Here is a 14,120-nt window from a genome sequence, read left to right as displayed (position 1 = left end):
ATACGGTAGATAGGGGTGTGAACTGTACGAAAAGGTCTAAAAGTGCACATAGCAGATTTTGGTTTGGCAACGACGATATCCTTCTCCTCGAATCGTGTTCCTCATGTCTGAGGGTCGTGACCACCATCGCCATGAGCTTCAATCTTAAGATGTTTTTCCACTTTCCCCTGTCCACGGCGTCATGCAACGCGCTGTATACTGTACTGTCCAAAACGACGATATACTCCTGACGATATTCCACTTACTCAGAAATACATTCTGACGTTAACGCCTGTAACATCTATATATTAATACGTGAAGCTAAAACTTTGTATCCCTTTTTACGAAAATTGCGCGGACGGAGGAGTATGAAATATTCCACACTTATCTATACTAATATTATAAAGAGGAAAGATTTGTTTGTTTGTTTGTTTCGAATAGGCTCCGAAACTACTGGACCGATTTGAAAAATTCTTTTTCCATTAGAAGCCGACATTGTCCCTGATGAACATAGGCTACTTTTTAAAATTTTTTTTTAATTTTTTTTTGTTTCATGTGTGTTTTAATGTTTCCGAAGCGAAGCGAGGGCGGGTCGCTAGTAGAGAATATAGAGAAGAAGTGCACAATGCTAACATTTTTCTTAATGCATAAAAGATACATTAAATTAGTAAAGAAAACATTACACACACTACCATGTATTTGACACACACACATATACTCTTTGTTGATTGTCAAACTTTTGTTACTGCTTAAAGTCTGTAGTCAAATTGAGAATAGGTTAGTATTGTTTATCTTTAATATTACGAGTATTTGTCTATAGTGTAGTCTTGGCGAAATATGTAACAACAGGACCATAATAATGTTGAAACTTATAATTTCAATTAATTATGGTCGAATTTCGACTACTGCGGGACCACTAGTTTATATTGAATGTGTTTTCAGCAAGCTATAGTGTTTGGTCGCCTAAATATCGTACTGTTTACGTTCTTTACGATGTTAATTAATGGCGACGATCAAACCTCGAGGTACTTTTTGTTTCACGTAATTTAGGTTTGTGGCCGAAATAAACGTTAAAAGTTAACATTCATTGACGAGGAAGTATTCCGGGTAACTGAAATCTAAAGTACGGTTATTACTTTTTCGTTTCTCAAAGGCAAAGAGCGTAAAACAACAATTAAATTTGAAAACAAATTAAGTTTGACATGAGTGGATGAACAGGATATTATGATACAATTTGTTAATTTTGAGAAAACGGGCAACAAAATTTTGTTAATTGTACTTTTACTTCGTACATTCATCACATGAGATTTCTGAAAATAGCCTTTAAACCCGGAGTTTTAAAGTCTGATATGGTTTATAGGCTCATAACACCATCATTCAATGTAAAGACTCAAAAATCTTAAAAATGGTAAGTACTTATTTCCTTCATCCACTCATGTCTTTCATTTATTCCTTCGAACAGTCCCACGCATGTTTCATGAATGCTCTGTTTAGTACAAGTACTTGAAATCAAATATGGCAGCTACTTTCTGAATTATTTTCCGAGTGATTTAATTTATAGTAAATTATATAGTAGTTTGCTATTAACTTGTTCCATATTATGAAAACCAAAAACAATGGAGATTGAAGACTTCACAGTCTTCGAGGTTTGCGTTAAGTAAGTTCTCATAAAGTGCATCTCCGAACAACAAAAGTGTTATTTAAGATCTAAAGACGACAGAACCGGCTTCATCAACTTCAGAGCCCAGTTTCCGGGTCCTGACCAGGTATATAGTTACGTAGTGTAAGGTTTCGACTCCAACCAGCACAATAGAAACTCAACAATCCCGTTCTACTGGATGTAAACTATACTCTTATGCGCGGCTTAGAAATTCATGGCGCTCGCTGTCCCGCCAACGAGGTGCATAGTTTCCTTTGAATGCATAACTCGAAGTTCAATTGTTAAGTAACGACTAAGTTTTCTTACAAATTTTGCAAACTTTGAGAAATTTAATAAGAAAACCCACGGAATTCTTTTGGTACACACCACACTTACAAACTAATGAATGGTTTGTTTAGATAAATAGATGTACCGGAGATCTATGATCTTTGATTGAGATTTAAACATTGTTCCTTTATTTTTCGTGACCTTCTAAATAATTGGCCTTAAACAAAACGAATCACTTAGATTATAGGACTTTTTTACTTCTCCACTAAATTTGGATCAGGTGTAGATCCTTTTTATTGTTACACCAAAAAAAGCGAATTACTTTAATGGTTGAAAAAAAATGAAACTAGATTTGTGGTCGTTGCGTGTGAAATGAAGCCAAACAGTAGCGCGGCAGATGCGGACGAGGTCACCGCACCCGGTCCGACGCAGCTGGGCATTAAGTCCTACTCGCTTTTTGTAGCCTTCCCGGAGTAGGTACTGTAAAATTATATCAATTCACATCTTTTATCCTTGCATTCAAACGTTGGATATAACATAACCTGTACTCAAAATAGCCATATAAATCGTGACCGCGTCACGCATTAGGAATTGAAGAATAAAAATGGTTAATGTTTTCCACATGCCCTGAACGACTACTTCGTGACTGGACCGCTCTATGTGGTCGACGGCGCACAGTAATTTTCTCGTTTCGAGTGGTCATTAGTTCCACAGGGACGAGAGACTTTGTCTGTCGCACGGCCATTAGTCGAACAAGCAACCCGTATGGCCACGAACCTCTGTGCATGTGGTTTCATACAACACGGCTTTTATTTTAATAGCAAAAAAGGGAGATATAATGTTGAGCGCTTGAATGAATGTCAAAAACACTGATGCACGTGATACCATTTTGACGAGATATAGGGGTGCGTTCACCGCAACAATACAATCGATTCCAGGCCTTGTGCTTGTCGAATAAAACCACGTTGATTTTTTTTTATTCGTATCGTCGACAGCGAAGGGATTTCATGAAGTGAAACTATTTAGGAACTTTGGTGCCGGTTTTCTTGTGGTTATTTAAAAGAAACTCGGAATAGCTCTTATATGAAATCACGCCCTATCAAGTTAAGTGGTTACCGGTCCTTTCCTCTCCGTGTAATTCAACATCCACTCTCGATCGTCTCGTGGTTTCTGTTAGTAATAATATCAAACGACCAAACTGCGTTCCGTCACGCGACTCCGACCACTCACTAAATTTCATTTTCATGACTTCTCACGTGCAACGTGGTTTAATGATTCCCCGAAATTGCTTACTCATCGATCCGCTTCGGTTCCGGATCATCTCGACTGAGGTGTGAAAGCTATCGCTCGTTTTATTGTGAGCGATTATGTAGTAAAACTTTAAAATGTTTTAAACGCGCACGATTGTAATCGGGAATCGTGGATATAAAAGATTCCGATCCGGAGTTCTACGAACGAACAGCCAGCAAACTGGTTTGTTACAGGTACCCGGCTAAATTAAACGTAGACAAAATACGGCCCCGAATATCGAGACATCAGGCTAGTAGTCCTTTGACGAACTCACATTCTTTCACTATTGTATAAATGCATTTTTTAATGCAGACGATTTCGTGGTCCAAATCTTGTTATGCGACTGTTTCGAGACCACAGTTTCAATGCCGCAATCCAGTTTGAGATGTGAGCTCGAAGTCTAAATCTATACTAATATATAAATCTACAGTGGTTTTTACGGATGTTCCGTTATAACTACTGAACCATGCGTCCGATTGACTTGAAACTTGGTATCCATGTAGAAAATACATGGACTTAATGGATAGGCTAATATTTATATGAGTGTTGGACTCCCTACACCAGTTGCAGGGGCGTTAATGATGAGAATCTTTGCAGGTGTGAGAAATAATAATGTTAATTTTAAATGCCCAGCGAAGCATACGGGTACAGCTAGTATTGTAATAAATACTATCATTTCAAATCAGAACGAATGAACAGCTTTGGTACAGAAATATGCAGGTTGCACTTGGTCAAACTGACAACAGGCATTACCACAGTTTGGTGAATTATATCGCATAGATCATTAAAAATTCTGAATCAAATTGAATTGCTCAGTAAATATTAAACAGTGTTGCCCGTTTTTTAGTTTTCTTTCCATGTTTCCGGCTTACACCGTTGCCCCCTTACTCCGATGTTTCCTATTGAAATCGTGCAAGAAATTATATGTTATCAACATTCAATTCCGTAGACCATTCGCCGTAATATGTACAGACTACTCGATATCAGTAACGTTGATCGTATCCCGGGAGTCACGCTTCGTCGGTCTTGTAATACTTGTAATATACATTTATATTTATTCAACCTTCCTTGGAACCATACTGTGCAAGATGCGTATATGAATCTCTTATAACGGTGGTCGCATTATATTCTCAAAAGTCGTGCCACAGACAAAGACATTCCTGGGCTTGAAATATTTAAAATATTTTGGAATTTAGTGCATGGTTACACTAAACTCGGTTTAACCAATGTATTAAAAATATCTTTGAGAATAGTAATAAGGTAAGGTTTGCTTAATAGCTTTCCGTCAAACGCGCTCGTAAGGTTCATCGGTGAGACTGTTTGTCAGTTTGTCATCTGTTTAGCTGTCCTCCATGAAGCAAAAAAAATATTCCACTCTGAAGATATTTTAATACCGATTCGATGTGAATGCATTTTTCTCGGAACTCTTAGAAATATTCCAGTCTTAGTGATAGTCAGGTCTGATCGATTGGAATGTTAACCGGAAAACGTATCAGGTAGACCGATGGGATGAATTATGTCGGTGCCTCTCTCGTGCAAGCCGTGCTGCGGTCATTCGACCCAGCCGCGAGCGTGCGAAAAAGGCACATTAGAATAAATTAACTCGAAGCGATGACTAATCAAGTCCACTTGTTTCACTTGGGTGATGTTTAGTGTAAATGGAACAGACAGTTGTATAGGCATAGATGAGCAGACTCATGTAGTCACGTAGTTCACGTCTTGCCCAGTGTTAAGCTGATGTCACCACGGAATATAGCCCACTGAGTTTCTCGCCGGATCTTCTCAGTGGGTCGCGTCTCCGTGGTTGATTCTGCGAAGCACGGCTCTTGCTAGGGTTTGTGTTAGCAACTATCACCTACTAGTTAAGTTTACGCTGAAATAGCCTCTCAAGGCTATCAGCTTATGTAGGGAAAAAAAACGGAATAATCGTTCAAAAGTACTAACTAACACGAAAAACAATTTCGCGATTACAAGCTCTATTGGTTTTAAACGAATTTTATCTGTGCATTCTAAATTTTTTCAGGACAAATACCATGTGATATTCAATGGTGAGATTATTTTCGACCAGCACCATTTGCTAATTAAAATTTGTTCGGCCTGCGCCTTACTGGATGTTCGCTCAGTTTATCTTGATTAAGGTTGCGGGGTTGTTGATCTGCGAAGGGGGTGTAAATGTATTCTCCCCGCGTGCTCCTCCCCCGTCCGGGTCTGCGTTGCCTCATTCATCGGAGCCCTTCAAGTTTGCGACCTTTGTGTGTGTCAAGCGACATATGTTAACTCGATATTTTAGGTTCAAAGATATTTGTTGACGTCTATATTTTATAACCGGCTGTAGGGGGTATCTCGATCTTAAACAGATAAGTACTACTATCTTAAATTTCTGCCCCGAAGGTGTTGCTTAGCGCGGGATAGCTATTATGCATTAGATATATGTAATTAGAAATTCTCATTATTCATATCTTAAGATGAATGATATTCACATTATATCTCTAATGATTTTGGTAACTAATTAAAATCGATTGGGCCGTGTGCTTGTTCGCGAATCTAAAACCGTGGATAACAAGTGAGTATTACCAAGAATATAATTTAAAAATAAAAAATAAAACTGAACGATATTCTTTAAAGGGTATTATTACAGTTGCTTTGGAAAAAAAGAAAAAAGCTAAAAACTTAACAGATCTCACCCCAAATATAGAGTACGGTTAGGTGGAAGCGTCGGCCGGCTTTATATTAATTGAAATATATTTTAAATGAGTCTCGACAACAGTAATTTGGATCATAAAAGATAAATTACTAAACTTATTATTTTTCATTTTTTAAACGGTAAATGTTGGTGTTTAAACGAAGGGATCAGCTACTAATGTTTGTATTCGTTATCATTCTTTAATTCTCAAATAAATCATCATCATTATCCTGCCCTTCTCCCAGTCACCTGGGGTCGGCGCAACATGTTTTCTCCTTCCATACTCTTCTATCATATACCATTTCTTCGCTCACTCCCCTCTTACCCATATCGTCTTTCACACAATCTATTCATTTCTTCTTAGGTCTACCTCTTCCTCTATATCCTTCCACATTCATAGTTAACGCTCTCTTACCAACATCATTTTCATTTCGTCATTTAATTTCATTTTATTCTCAAATAAAATAAACACAAATAAAAAATAACAAGCCGCCATTCGCGAGTTGCAGACATAATGAAATCTGCTTTTACCGTTTAATCTGTTGTAACGAAACTAAAACGAAAACTGTAAAATGTTCGGAAATGGACGGAAACAATGCTATTAAAATAATAAAAGAGAGTTAAACAGTTATTCTCGCTATAATTACGAAATAAATTGTTAAATTCAAAGTTACTTTGTGTGTGTTGAAAAACATACAAGATAAAGTTGAGTACAAATCTGTAATAAACATTGACTCCGACCAGGAATCTGTAGCAGAGACCGTTGTTTATATTTAGCGTCTAACTACTACACAAAGAAGGTGTAATACTTTTTTTGTTTTAGCAAATGTTTTTGAGGTAGTTCTACCAACGTACGGTAGGTAGTGCTAGAATCAATGAAGCAAATGAACTTAGCGACAGTGACAAAGAATACTAACTACTTCAGTAATATTGAAATCAAATCACACTGTTGTATCGATTTGAATAGGCAACGCATTTGGTATCGATAAAAAAAAGAACCGAGATACATCCGGAATGTGTTCTTCGAAGGATTTTTAAATGCATCGAAACAGGTACGAGATCGCGAACTCCACACATACATTATGCATAGTGAAGCAACACGATCGTATATTTTAGTGCCTTATTCTTTGCATTGAGACATCCTTTGCAGGTAGAAAAATATGGGTTCGTAGAGCCAAAAAAGGTTACGTAGGCGTGTCCATTTTTAGTTGATTCACTGCCTTCTTTGCGTCTCTTGAGTTATAATTTTATTGAACAAAATAGAAATTCCTTTGTTGAAGAATATGCGTGTCAATTCAATCCATACTAATATTATAAATACGAAAGTGAGTTTGTTTGTTTGTTACGTTTTCACTTCTAACTGGTCAACCGATCATTATGAAATTTTGTGTACACGTCAGGGGTTCAAAAAAGAACATAGGGTACGGTTTATCTTAAAAAAAAATACTATTCCCATTCGATAGATTTTTTCTACATTATTGCTAGCAAAGCCGCGTGTGAAAGTTAAAGTAAAATATTTGTTAGTAGAACATAACATTCATGTTTACCGAAGAAATGATGTTTTATTTTTGCCGGCGAATATATTATTGGATTAATAATGTAGTTGAATAAATAGTTTGTTAACTAATTCAGTTCAGTACTAATTTCTCTTTAATTTGTTACACGACCCGTTTTAACTTTGTTTAAGTACTTGGACGGGTTTCATCTCATATCCCGAAGTTGGCGATGTCAATCGCATCACTGAAGTACCGTCAAAGAAGCCTCATCTATTTAATTTTTGTTTAATAATAAATTAAAATCTTTTTATTTTTTTCGTAAACAAAAAATTAATATGAATCCACAGAAATATCCACAGAAGCCCGAATTTTATCGGTACTACCTTGAATGTTAGAGTAAATAATAATTGAAAACCTTAAATTACAACGCTTGAATAAAGTTGAATAAGTTGTTATTCTGTTCTATATAAAGACTCATTGGAATTGGTAAAATTAATCGTTATAATAATGAAAAAACTCGCAGTTTGTTGTTATACGAAATTACGATTAGCATTACGACTAGTGTAACAACGATTCAGTATAGTAATGTTTCATAGGGAAGTGGGTCGCGGTGGTCGACTGCAAGCAAAGCTGCCAAGTCGCGGCCGCCAAGAGCCCTGCTCTCTCAGCTGATCGCGATACCACGCAAAGGTCTCTGGGTTAATGGACCGCCACCGTTATGCGCTAAATTATGCGCACCGTACTTCCTTGTAAAATCATGGCAGATCTTAATTGAATTTTGCCGTTGATCACATATTTCGAATATGCAAAGGTTTCGTGCCCCGTCTGATATGTTTTTTTTAGTCACGATTAAATCTGATTGTACTTGAATATTTTTAGGAATGTTTTTTTATTTATTGCTTAGACGTGTGGACGAGCTTACAGCCCACTTGCTGTTAAGTGTTTAGCCCATTGATATCTACAACGTAAATGCGCCACCCACCTTGAGATATCAGTTTTAAGGTCTCAGTATAGTTACAACGGCTGCCGTGCCTTTCAAACCGAAACGCATTAATTCACGGCAAAAATAGGCAGGGGTGGTGGTACCTACCCGTGCGGACTCACAAGAGGTCCTACCATCAGTAACATGTAACGCAATTTTCTACATTCTTAATGAAGACATTCTGTAATAGTTTCAGGCGGCAGTAAAATTATTCTATTATTTAAATGAACTTAAAACTTTAATTTATTACGTACATAAAATGTTCTGTAGACAACAGCGAAAAGGTTGAGCTTGTTAAATAGGAAATCGGGCAGTACTTAAATTCATTTCGTTGAGTCTCGTGACGTGTGACGTCAATTGGGCCAACATTTAGAAGCTACTCATAGATTATTAAGCCACATATGACGTCATGTGTTGGGTAGGATGTTGACGATAGAAAAATTTCCGAATTATTGATTCAGTGAATTACGTGAATTTAGTGTATAACATGAAATGAAGTGAAATTCGTAAATAATTTTCATGTTCAGATGGGAACAAGATTCGAGCAGTAATATCTTCAAAGGAAAATTTATCAGCTCAGCTTCTGATTCCCGAAATATATCCGAAAATTCAAGCCGTTAAGTGTAGTAATTAAAAAAACTAACGCGTTTCGTTATAATTCACCGTTTCATCCAGTAAAGAACCAATAAATAATATCAACTAAACAAAACTATTGCAAGACAGTAAAAATATAAAACCCAATTCACATAGATTTGCTAAACGATTCATGCGTCCACCATTACTTTGCAGCTTCGTTATGTTATAATAAACGTAATTAACTTTCTAAACAACGTGTTCTCGTTACAAGTTTATAAGCAGATTATATCGTCTCGGAATATTAAGTTAGACGAAATGCGGAACCCAGTACATTTACAATGTTCGTAAGGTTTCAAGTCACTTACAAGATACGTGTAAGTGTTAGCGATAACTTAAATGTGTTTATTTGCGTGGTATTTGATTTTGATGATTATACACATTGCCACTAAGAATACGACGTGCAACGTAACTCATTGGGTTTCTCGCCGCATCTTCCCAGTGGGTCGCGATTCGGATCCGGTGGTAGATTACAGATCCCATTCCACAACGCCCTTCATGCGGTGATCGGAGGCGCTGGCGGGACATTACAAGGAGCAAAATCTTGTCGACATATAATGGTCACGAATCTCAGCAGTGAGGAAACGCCGCGAGGAGGAAGGAGGAGATAGATTCAGCGAAACACTGTTCTTATTAGGGCAGATGTTAGCAAATTCTCTCACGCTCGCTACCAGTCACGCTGAAGCCAGAATAGTCCCTGAAGGTTAGGAAGGCAAAAAAACACTTTTGGCAATAAAGCGTTACGTCAACTCGCGTGGGTAGGTACCGCCACTACACAGCCTGTTTCCGCCACGAGGTGCGTCTAGGCGTGAAAGGTCAAATAGATTTTATTCAAAACACACGATAATTCGACCTTATCTTATCTCAGGGTGGGTTATGATGTCTATAGCGATCCGTCATTAAGGCAGGGCCTTATAAACATTCTCTAAGTCTTCTCAGTTTACTGTAAATTGTATTTGTTGTTAAATCTGTTTTTTTTTTGTATTTATGTTACTGTTGCGGGCAAAAATTAAACCTTTGTTCTGTTACTGTTTCGGGCAAAAAAAAATGCCTGCTCAATTGAATTGAAACGTATGATTTTGAATTTGAATACGAACGTGGGTTTCTTTGCCCGTCTGCGCAAAATGATAATGTTTGGCAATTTGACATGTTGTAATGACATGTTTGGCAAATGTATGTGTATTATAACTTTGTTTTTTTTTAGGTTAAATTAAAATCTTATATAATAATCAAACTTTTTATACCTAGCTGTAACCGCGTAGTATTTTAGTTATTCACGAGCGACTGAAACTAATTACCATCATGTGGTTCGTCTACTTGTCTTCTACAGACAGTAAATCTATTAACATCTGCAATATTAAATTTTTAGAATGATCACACAGAAGACAAGTAAATACATGCTATATTTAATTATTTATTTATCAGTTACTAATTTGTTCATGAAAGCATAATACAGAATTGAATACGTACAACTTCTTGAAAATCTCACAAATAATTGAAATTAATTATATTTGTTCGAAATTGTTCACTCCGCTGTAGCTTTAATTAACTGAAAAGCAACTTTAAGATCCGAATTAAGGTGAACATCTGCTCGGAATAAGCAGAGGCATTTCTGAGGAGGGTCGTCGATTACAATGAGGTAGCATTCGAAACAATAGAAATGACGTTAACAATAGCTATCCGATGTTGATAGCGCACTTATTGCAAAAAGTAGGTCATTGATCTTCACACTATGTATTAACGGGAGGAACTAGAAATAGGGGTTATTGTAAGTCAACACTGGGTCTTCGCGCCATCCTGCAGGCAGTCAACTGGTGGTAGGACCTCTTGTGAGTCCGCACGGGTAGGTACCACCGCCCTACCTATTTCTGCCGTGAAGCAGTAATGCGTTTCGGTTTGATGGGTAGGGCAGCCGTTGTAACTATACTGAGATCTTAGAACTTATATCTCAAGGTGGGTGGCGCATTTACCTTGTAAATGTCTATGGGCTCCAGTAACCACTTAACACCAGGTGGGCTGTGAGCTCGTCCACCCATCTAAGCAATAAAAAAAAAAGTTGTGCGTTCCGTTCGCGTTGCTATCTCTATGTACTCCGGTAATATTAATTACGCGAATTTACTAAAGAATAACCATGTGAAAAAAATGTTTTTTTATTTTGTTTTGAAACAGTTTTAATGAAAAGAAAACTGTAAGCCGCTTTAAAAAAAGAAAGAAAATCAAACAAAAGTCAGCAAACAAAGGAGAATACGAACCGAAGTTTTTTTTTTGGCTGTTTAATTTTATTTAATTACCATCTGCCGACGTGTGGCCTATTTTCGGGCGCACGGGAATTTCATTTGTCCAATAATGCCAATAAAAGTCGTTTAATACTTGCAATTGGTCTTGAGTTGCCAAGTTCATTTCGTTTCTGTACTCTGCAGTGGGGTCTCGATATACTGCAGGGTCTGCCTGGGGCGTCGACGCGAGGGTGGATACAGATGATTGATGCCATCCAGACGCCGTGGAGATACAACTCTCAACAGTTTTATATATTTGCTGCTTTTTTTTTTGTTTGCTAGAGATTTGTACTTTGCGATATGCTACAAGAGTTACATTTATGGAGCTTTGCACATGATATCGAATACTTTCGAACCTGTGAACGTTTTGGGATATTTTGGTATTGGCCATTGGGCATGGACAATGGGCACTTATTGCAAGTATGACGTATTGTAAACCTGTGTACGAGCCGATCCGACTATTACTATAAAACCATTATGCATTCTGGATTGAAGGTCTGGACAGCTGTTACACAATATAATTGAGACTTCATCCATGTTTCACAGTGGATGATGCCATTTGTGATGTCTATGGACTTTTCTAGTAACTATTTGATACCGGTGAGTAGGTCTGCTCAACAATTATAAAAAAGAATATGAAAATTATAGAATTTCTTATCACACTATAACAAGTTAAAATGAATAAGGTTCATGCAGACATGGTTTATGTTTTAAGAAAAAAAAAACGAAAAATTTCCATCTAATAACAAATTTAAAAGAAACGTAGTATTATTCTTGTGTATTTCATTAAAATACATTTCTTGGTAAACAAACATATTCAAAAGAATATTAATTTTGTCGTTCGTGCATTAAGAATGGATTTTTCCGTTGTGAAGATATTGTGTTAATTATTTTATAACTTTGCATCTGCCAAAACGATATTTTGTATGACATTTTAATTTAGTATGGACTAGTAATATTGAACACCTTAATGCTTAAAGTTATTAAAAGTTTTATGGTAGGCAGCGGCTTGGCTCTGCCCCTGGCATTGCTGACGTCCATGAGCGACGGTAACCACTTACCATCAGGTGGGCCGTATGCTCGTCTGCCTAGGTACATGCATGATCACGTCACGAAGGTGTCAAGAAAATACAAAAGTTAAACGATCAGTATTTCTTCATGCGAATTTGAAATAGAAACCTTTAGCTTCGATTAGAAAGAAGAAAAAAAAACGTTTTTTATGCGTTTATAATTATCATAAAGTAGAATATTGTTTTGTTTACAAAAATAATGGTTCACGAATGAATCAGACAGTAGTATAATATGGAATATTATCTTAGTCACGTCACCTTTAGATAGAAAGCAGCCTTTAAAAGAAATGGACAATCATATATCAAAATGTATATAAGTACTATCCTAAAATACCTCATAAAAAATATAATTATGTAATTATAAATTATCAAAGCCAAAAATTTTGTCAACCCTAGTAAGCTGTCATGTCAGGGAACAAGATTATTTAACAGAAAGGCCTACATACCTATTTTACCTAATAATTATATACTTTAATAGTTTTTCTATTTTTCATTCATAAATGTTTGCTACCTCAATACAAGGATGTCATTATACTCAAGTACTTGTCGTACTTGTCAAATTTTTTGTCTTTCCTCGAATTAGGTAAAAATGTAGGTACATTCCGCGTAGTTTACTCTTTACTGAAATAAGATTTGCACATCAGTGAAAATACTAATATTATTTTATTTTTTTGGGGTATGTTATACAGAATTACTACGGTTCTTAAATATCGTGAATGGACTCGTTATAAGGCCCCATTTAAGCTCCTTTCGGCTTACGGGTAATTTTGTAACATCCTATAATAATATATATCCTATAATCTACAATCGTATTGTCAAAGATTTCCATTTGAACAGGAATTGATAGAGTGCTTACAAAAAAGTAAGAGTTTTCTGCACTAGTCCGAATATTAAGAAGTATAAATTAATATTATTAAACAGTAATGAAAATAAATTGGTCAACTCTATTAACGCTTCTAATTATTATTAATCTAATGCATATATTGAATGTTCTGAAAGCATTATCAGGTGTCGATTTAGGATTTAAAGCTTATAATTACGACATTATTATGCACGGTCCTCTGTCCGTTTACAACCAAGCTTTACGAGCTTAAATAACGATCGAATCGTGTGCTAATTCTCATTGAATATGGCTTGTGAATCCCATTTTGTTAAATGAAAAATAAAAGCAAACGATAGGCTCTGGCGTCTAGAAAGATCGGATTTTTTAAAAAAAATAATGTAATTTTTTTATTTATAAGGTTTAGATTATATTAGGGTTCACACATCCATTTTAAGAGTTGTTCTATAATCTTATGCATTCAGTAATAATTTAAATGTTTTATTATCTAAAAGTGAAATCTTAGGCAATAGTGACGACTCATGAGAGACAAGTCCTCAGATTGGAAATTTTCATCAAAAAGACAATAGCATGTATTCCATTCTTTTTTAGTTTCAAATTTAACGCGAAACCGAGGAAGTAATAAAGCAGGCCTAAAAGGAAAAAGGCCGAAACTAATCATAGTGATTTTTCATAATCCACGATTTCCTAAAAAGTTTGAGAACAACTACACTATCTCTAGCTATGAAATTCAAAGAAGGCAGTAAAACGGATATTTTGTGTACCGTCCATCGACCGATCGTAAGTTCGTTTCCGTTGCTAGTACGTTGAACCCAACCGAACTATTTATTCGGCGTGCGTAATTTGGATTTAGGGTGGACTACTCATCTCGCATACGTGAACCGAGTCTTTTAGGACCAGCCTCGGAGCCATAGATTTTCACTTCACAGCTACTAACAAAACA

General features: G+C 36.3%; 1 protein-coding gene across 3 annotated transcripts in view; it reads left to right on the top strand.

Moving 5' to 3' along the window:
- nmo (serine/threonine-protein kinase nemo) overlaps positions 1–14,120 on the top strand; it is a 156,293-nt gene that overhangs the window by 19,015 nt on the left and 123,158 nt on the right. The window lies entirely within an intron of this gene.

Source organism: Bombyx mandarina, chromosome 10 (genome assembly GCF_030267445.1).
Source record: "Bombyx mandarina strain Sakado chromosome 10, ASM3026744v2".
NCBI lineage: Eukaryota > Metazoa > Arthropoda > Insecta > Lepidoptera > Bombycidae > Bombyx > Bombyx mandarina.
The sequence above is the reverse complement of the archived record's forward strand: the minus strand, read 5'-3'. Positions and strand labels throughout refer to the sequence as shown.